This window comes from Carlito syrichta, unplaced genomic scaffold (genome assembly GCF_000164805.1).
Source record: "Carlito syrichta isolate Samal-C Ts95f unplaced genomic scaffold, Tarsius_syrichta-2.0.1 Scaffold301867, whole genome shotgun sequence".
Taxonomy (NCBI): Eukaryota; Metazoa; Chordata; class Mammalia; order Primates; family Tarsiidae; genus Carlito; species Carlito syrichta.
Genome location: NW_007245963.1, coordinates 168,909 through 177,623, shown reverse-complemented (window position 1 = coordinate 177,623; position 8,715 = coordinate 168,909).

The window sequence follows — 8,715 nt, the reverse complement described above, 5'->3', positions numbered from 1 at the left end:
TGCTGGGCTCCGGCGATCCTTCCGCCTCAGCCTTCCAAGTAGCTGGAACTACAGGTGCGTGCTACCACACCCGGCTAATTTTTTTTTTATTTATTGTGGAGATGAGGTCTCGCCAAGTTGCCCAGGCAGGTCTCAAACTCAGGCTCAGGCAATCCACTCACCTTGGCCTCCCAATGCACGGGATTACAGGCTGAGCCACCGAGCCCAGCCTACTTTCCCACTCTTCCTTGTTTTTTCCAGGATACGGAGAAGAAAAAGACAGATCCATTTCACACTCAGACACAAAACCTTTAAACAGCCTTTCCCTACAAATGCATTGCCCTAACTCTATTTCAGGTACTTCCCATAGTGCATTAAAATTATCCCATAATACTGTGCCACAGGGAGTGATGTCTTACAAGGTAAGGACCTCACTTTATTAAGTTTTATGTGCCAGATAACAAGCTCAGTTCCTAGCCCCAAACAGATGCTTAATAAGTGTTTGCGTGTAAAAGAGTAGAAAGGAGAATGTGGGAAAAGTTGCTGAATGAATGAACAGGAACTGGAATATTCTACTTGCTAGGCCCCAGGTAGTCTCAGGCAGAGTACTCCTGTCTGTGACAGGAAAGGGCATGTATCAGAATTACTTAAAGGATCACCCAGAAATCCTGGTCAATGGCACAGATGGCACTGATGTGGGAAGTTTCCTGCCATGCTACAAACCCATATAAATGCTAGGTAAAATGTAACAACAACAAAATGTTACTGTTGTTGTTGTCATTATCGTTTCATATCTAAACTCTAAACTAAGCAAGGAAAATTTCTAAGTTCCAATAAAGTAGAAACTCAAACCCATAAAACTGAGCAGGTGAAAAGCGAAAGGTTCACAGGGATATCAGAAACAGGTGCTGGCCTAGACGATGGGTTTTAAGACCCAGGAAGAGATTAGGCCTCAGGCCTGCAGGTGATAAGAAGCAGAACTGACCTTCTTGAATAAAGCTGAAAGCCAGAAAGTGCTGTTCCTTCCATGAATTCAGGACAAGAAGAAACTCTGCCCACTGGTCTAAGGATGCAGCAGGAAGTTGACCATCTGCCCAACGCTGTGGGTGGTGAAAGAGTAGACCTCCAAAAATCAAACTTCCAAAATGGTACCATGTGTGGGTGTTAGACAGAATTCCTCCTAACCATAACTAAAGCAAGTTATAGTCAAAAAGTAAACATAAAAATCGTCTAAGAATGAACCCAGCAAAGGCAAATGTGAACCAAATGGCACAGATGCCTGCCCAATACAGGCTCAGGGGACACAACAGGAAACTGTTCCTACTGAAGATGAACTCATGGTAAAATATGCCTAATTACATGAAGCAAGGAACTATCTTGAAATACAGTCAACAGATGAAATAGTCGGGAAAATTTCCACCCCATAAACTACAGATAATGGAACAATATGAAAATATTTTCAAGTGAGGATGTTTAAAATATTCTAAAAGAGTGGGAAAATAAAAGATGCAAAGCAATATCAAAACATTATGAAAAAGAATATGCAAATTCAAGAAAGCACCATTTTCGGATATTATTAGGTGCACTTGAAAAATATAATAAACAATGAGTGAGAAACAACAAGAAACAATGATAGTGAAATGGTTGAGACAAGATAAACAAAGAGAAATCAATAGCTTTCTCATATAAAAGCAACAGCCACTAAAAACATTTTAACAAGGAGACTTCATTTATAATAGCTACAACAACAAACATAAAATATCTAGAAATAGCCGGGCTTGGTGGCTCAGCCTGTAATCCAGCGCCTTTGGGAGGCTGAGGTGAGTGAATTGCCTGAGCCCGTGGGTTCGAGAACCGCCTAGGCGGCGAGACCTCATCTCTACAATAAATCAAAAAATCAGCCGGGCGTGGTAGCGCATGCCTGTAATTCCGGCCACTTGGAAGGCTGAGGCGGAAGGATCGCCGGAGCCCAGCAGGTTGAGGCTGCGGTGGCCAGGAGCGGCCACTGCACTCCAGTCTGGGTGACAGAGTGAGACTCCAACTCAAAAAAAAAAAAAAAAAAAAAATCTAGAAATAAATAGAGTAAGAAATATTTAAGACCTCGCTGGTCATATTGGTGCATGCCTGTAATCTCAACAGTTTGGGAGGCAGAGGAGGGAGGATTGCTTGAGGCCAGGAGTTTGAGACCCATCTGTCTGCAGAGAGACACCAGCTCTACAAAAAATATATAAATTAGTTGGGCATGGTGGCACATGCCTATAGTCCCAGCTACTTGGGAGGCTGAGGCAGGAGGATTGCTTGAACCCAGGAGGTTGAGTTGCAGTGAGCCATGAGTGTGCCACTACATTACAACCTGGGCGTCAGAGCAAGACACAGTCTCAAAAATATATGTATAAATATATTTAAGATCCTATGAAGAAAACTTAAAAATGCTACTTAGGGATGCAAAAGAAGACAAAAGTAACTGTTTATACATGAAACATAAACACAGGAAGAACAGAAAGATGTGATGTCAGAAGAATGTCAATTACCCCAAGCTAACCTATTAATATAAGTTTTAAAATATTAATAGATTTTTCTTTTAATTAGACAAAGTGACTTTAAATAAATAAGCAAGAAAAGACAGGAAAGTATTGAGGGAAAACTAACTCTACCAGATATTAACATATATTAAGCTATAATAAAAATTACTGTGGCCCTAGAGCACAATTATACAAATAGACCGATGGAACAGAATAAAAAGCACATTAAACACAAACATCTGTAAAAATGTAGTATGTAATAAAAGTCGAATTTAAAATCACTAAAGAAAAATTACTTTGGGCCAAGTAGTAGGTTGTCTGAAATGAAAAATTCACTGGTTGGCTTAATTGAGATTAGACACTACAGAAAAAAGATCAGTAAAGTTTTAGTCATAATAATTGAAATTATCCATACTAAAGCACAGAAAGGGGAAAAGAATTCTTAAAAAATAAACACAGCTTCAGTGATTTACAGGATAATATGTGCAGCAAGAGTCCCAGAAAAGGTGGGGGACAAGCCTAGAGGGATTCAGAAATACTATCTGAAGACATGATAACCAAAATCTTTTCAAATTTGATGAAAATGACATACCCACAGATCCAAGTAGTTCAGCAAAACCCAAGTGCGATAAAGACAAACCACATCAAAATGCATTATAACCAAATTGCTGGAAACTAATAACAAAGATAAAATCTCAAAGGAAGCCAGAAAACACACACACAAACACTATAGACATATATATGGGAACAAAGATAAAAATTCTGCTGACTTCTCATTTTAAAAAATGAAAGCCAAAAGAAAATTAAAAGAAATCTTTAAAGTACTAAAATTTTTTTAAAATTTATCTAGAATCTGTATCCAGAAAAAAAAAATCTCCAAAATAAAAATTTTAAAAACTTAAAAGCATTTCTAGGCAAACAAAAGCTGGGTGGATTCATTGTCAGCAGACCTGAAGTAAAAGAGAATATTTTTCAAGGATAGTGAAAGAAGTATCAGATAAAATTTGGATCTGTACAAAGGAATAAAGAAAACTAGAAATGGTAAATGTGTGGTTAAATATAAAATACTTATTCCTACCTTTTAAACTTATTTTTAAAAAACATTTGATTGCTTAAAGCAAAAATAAGCTGGCCTCGGTGGCTCAGCCTGTAATCCTGCACATTTGGGAGGCTGAGGTGAGTAGATTGCCTGATCCCGAGGGTTTGAGACCCACCTGGGCAACGTGGTGAGACCTCATCTCTACAATAAATCAAAAATGAGCCGGCCGTGGTAGCGCGCACCTGTAGTTCCAGTTACTTGGAAGGCTGAGGTGGAAGGATCGCCGGAGCCGAGCAGGTCGAGCCTGCGGTGTCCGGGAGCGGCCACTGCACTCCAGTCTGGATGACAGAGTGAGACTCCAGCTCAAAAAAAAAAAAAAAGAAAAAAGAATAGCATGTATATGGGTTGACAGCCTATGTGGAAGTAAAATGTATGACAATGATAATACAAAAGATGAAAGGAAGAAATAGAAATATGCAATTGTGAAGTAGTATAATATTATCTGAAAATAGGTTGTGATAAGTTACAGATTCATATTATAAGCTCTAAGACAACTATTATGAAAATAAATTTCTTTAAGAGGATGAGCAATAGTCAATAAGAGATATAATAGGATATTAAAAATCCAAAAGAAGATGAGAAAAAGATGAAAAGAAGGAAAAAATATAGATTGGGACAAAGAGGAAAAATAGTGAGCTATTATATTTAAACTCAGCTTTATTCAACCTAACAGTCAAACATTCAAATTAAAAGGCAAAGATTAAAAATTAGATAAAATAACAAGACCCAGCAAGTGTTATTTACGAGAATATCTACTTTCCCACTTTCATTACAAAAACTCAGTAGAGTTAAGGGCTGGAATATAAAAAGACATGCTAGACAAGTAATAATCACAAGAAAATTAGAGTGACTGTATTTATATCAGATGGAATGGATGTCAAGATAAAGATTATTTTCAAAGATAAAAGAGACATTTCATAACTATACATGGCTGTTTCATCAAGAAAACATCATGTTAAATGTGTATACATCCAAAAACAGAATTTAAAAAATATATATATGAAGCAAAAACTAACAAAACTGGAGGAAGAAATGTAAATTTTCAATACTTCTTTCTCAGTAACAGATAGAACACACAAATAAAAAATCAGTAGAGTCAGGCACGGTGGTTCAAGCCTGTAATCCCAGCAATTTGGGAGGTCAAAGTGAGATGATTGCCTAAGCTCAGGGGTTCAAGACCAGCCTGGGCAACTTGGTGAGATCTTGTATCTACAATAAATCAAAAATCAGCCAGGTGTGGTAGTGCACACTGTAGTTCCAACTACTTGGAAGGCTGAAGCAGACGGATCACCCGTGCCCAGCAAGTCGAGGCTGCGGTGGCCGTGAGCGTGCCACTGCACTACAGCCTGGGTGACAGAGTGAGATTCCAACTCAAAAACAAAAAAAAGTCCTAATATACTTAATAGGATTGAAATTATACTTAATATGTTCTGTGACCTAATCAGAATTAATTTAGAAATCAGTAACAAGAATAAAAAGATGTCTGGAGAGTCTTCAAACATTTATAAATTAAACATTGCACTTCTAACCCATAGGTCAAAGACAATCACCAGGAAAATCAGAAAATATCTTTGAACTGAAAGATATTGAAAATACAAATATCAAAATTTGTGGGATGCAACTAAAGCTGTGTTGAGAGGGAAATTTATAACTTGCAATACTTACATTAGAAAAGAAAAAAGTGTACACCTAACCCTTAACTGTATCCCACAAAACCATAATAAAAAATACTGATTAATGAAAAAAAATAAAATAAAATTATAAATTAGAAAAAAGAAAAGAAAAGAAAAGAAAAAAGTCCCAAATCAATAATCTAAGTTTTCATCTTAAGAAGCTAGAGACAAAAAGTAAAACAAATACATAAAAGCAGATCTGGGCCAAGATGGAGTAAGCCTGTTACAGACTATTGCACTGATTATAACTAAAAATATTAAACAAAGTACAAAGAACAACTGCCTGAGAACTCTGAAAAGAAATGAAAAGCAGGCAAATTAAGAAGGGGAGTCAAAATGTGAAGAAGCCACATACAGAGGGTGAATTTCAGGGGCTCCACCCCATCTTTTTGCCTCTAATGCTTTTGACCCAAATGTGAGCTCCGGCCATGGTCTCCTTGGGATCTTCAGTCATGAAGGAAAACCAGAACTGGTCACCAGCAGATCTGCGCTAAAGGGAATGCTAATGCTCTTCAGGCTGAAGACAGGGGGTATCAGAGGAAACCTGGAACTTAGGGCATGAAGGAAGAGCCATGGATGTAGTAAATATCTGTATTAATAAAGACTATTTCCTTCCTCTTCAGTTACTTAAAATATGTATGACTACTGAAAGCAAAAGTCATGCGGTTGCATAGTGGAAATTTCAGTGCATGTAAATGTAGGGGAAGGGTAAAGGAACCAGTGTGGCTGCACAGCTTTTAAAAGTAAAGAATGGCAAAGAATACATCATAGTGGAGTGGCTATGTTACACTCAGATAAAGTATGTTTCTTCTAAAATTCCGTTGCTAGGTGCATACACATTTAAGATTATGTCCTCTTGTTGAATTGAACCATTTATTTTTATGAAATGTCCCTCTTTATCTCATCAACAGAACACGTAATCAAGAATAAAAGGAGACATAAAACCAGCAAGGTTATAGAAAACCTGAACAACACAATCAACCAACTTGACCTGAATGATATTTATATAGACATCAGCAAATGTACATCAGCAGAATGTACATTCTTTCCAAGTGAAGGGAGCATTCACCAAATAGACTGTATTTGGTGCTTTAAACAAGCCTTAGTAAATGTAAAATAATTGAAAGCAAAGAGAATATATCCTCTGAACATAATGGAATTATTTTAGAAATCAATAACAAAGATAAAGGAAATACTAACATTTTAAATTTAGTTGTTGAGTACCTATTGTTTATTCATTCCCTTTTTGTATATTTTAAATATTTCACATTAAAAATGTAAAATAAAACTTTACACATTTAATCTAGACCAGAATGAAAGTTTATTAAGAATTAAAATCATGGTAATTCTTCATTATTAGGTTGTTGTCAGAGTCTCTGAGAAGACTCAGAAGTGGTGAGGAGTGAATGGGAGGAGCATGAAGCTCCCCCATGAGCTCCCGGAAGGAAAAGCCTACCACAACCTAGACCTGACAAGATTGTCCAAAGGAAAAGAAATCTGCACTGTGAACTGTGGCTTTGCGAAATGTAAGCCGTGATTCTACATATTCTGTGACAGTTGATCAAGGTAGAAGATAAGGAAAATTCTGTGGGCCTTGGCATTTCTCCAGCAGCCTCTCTTTGTCACTCCTCCCTTCTCTCTCAACTTTTTCCAACTTTAGGATTACTGACAGCAACTGGACAGAGAGTCACAGGTTTACTGAGTCACTGAGTGTGTCGTTTCAGGCCACAGATTTGTGAGCGCCTATTTCTGTTCACAGCTCTGACACTTCTCTCCCACCAGAACACTTCTGGCCAAGCTCCACCTAAGCTTGGCAGCAGCCACTCTTCCTAGGGTCCGGCAATGGGAATAAACAGACTGAGGCCCGGCTGTGGGAATCTGGGCAAGCCACCTGCCTGCTCAGTCTTGTTTCCCTTCTCTGCGAAATAAAGGTACATTATTAACCCACCTCACAGGAGCTGTGAGGATTAAATGGGATAATAAGTGTAAAGGAGACCCCAGTCTGAGGATCTGGCTGTGGTGCTCACTGGCAGTGGTCACCAAAGGTATGGCTCCGGCCAGTGAGCCATCCCATCACACTTACAGGAGGGAGGGCAAAGATGGTCAGCTGACCACTAATCTCCCTGCTTCCCCTTCCAGGGTGTGGAGGTGGTGATGGAAAGGGGCTGACCAGCCAGACACTATATCCCCAGCCTCTTTTGCATGTAAGTGGCCAAGCGCCTAGTGGGTTCTCACCATTGGACCATGAGCCACAGCTTTAAAAAGCAGGAATGCCTTCTCCTAGCTCTTTTCTCTTCTTCTGCGTGGCTAGATGCATATGAAAATGACAGGCCCAGATAATGGTAGAGCCACCTGTCCACATGAATCTAAATCACAGCAGGTGAAGAGGCCCCAGTTACAAGAAACACCTGTGTAGGACCACGACAGAAGTACAGAATAAACATCTATGATGTTGAAGCAACTGGCCAGGCACAGCAGCTCACATCTGTAATCCCGGCACTTTTGGAGGCTGGACAACAAAGTAAGGCCCTATCTATTAAAACAAAAAACAAAAAACTATAATGTTGGCACAATTATAAATTGATAAAGCAATTGGCATGACCTTGACAAGGAGGCTGCATAATAGTTCTGGGTTTAGTTCCTTGTTCTGCCAAGGTTTTGTGACCTTGGCCATGGTACTTACACTTTGTATGCCTCTGTTACCTCATCTGTAAACTCCAAGTGATTATAGTTCTTGTCCCATTGGGTTGCTGTGAAAGTTAATTGATGTAATGCACAGAAGGTACCATAAATATAAATGTTCGATAAAAGTCGGCCATTGTTATTAACAACATATAATTACCAGACTTATTTTTGTAAGTTCATTCACTGATTCCAGGAACGATTTCTACCTCTGCAGCTCATCCAGTTGACTGTAGCCATGACATGCACATCAAAATATCTTCCCAGGAGAATTTTTAGGGCCTTCTTGTTTTTCCTAGAAAGTTTGTGTCTTTATTTGAACATAGTGAACTGGAAAATTTCCATGCCTAAAGCTGCAGGTTCCGTCTATACCTAACGATTCATACGTGTGGATTTAATGAGAGTGTGTGAGACTTGACCTACAGTGGCTCCGAAGCCCCTCACTGTCAGAAGCCAAGGCCACCGCCGGCCGCTGCAGGTCTGACAGTGTCCAGCAGAGGGCAGTGCTGCACGCTAACTGCTGCCACTTTGGAACTATCCAGGGACTTTCCAGCGTCAGTTTGGGCTTTTTCTCCCTGGTTTCCTTCCTCGCCTTTAGAAGAATGGCCATGATGTTGCAGAAAAGCCTGGCTGTTCCCAGCTGAAGCTTAGTCAGGGGACACATTGCCAGAGAAAGGTCGTAAAAGAGCAGCCTGGGAGGGGGAGCTTGGTCCGGTGCTAGGAGAGGCTTAAACTGGCCGGTAAGCACGGGAGCCCGCCC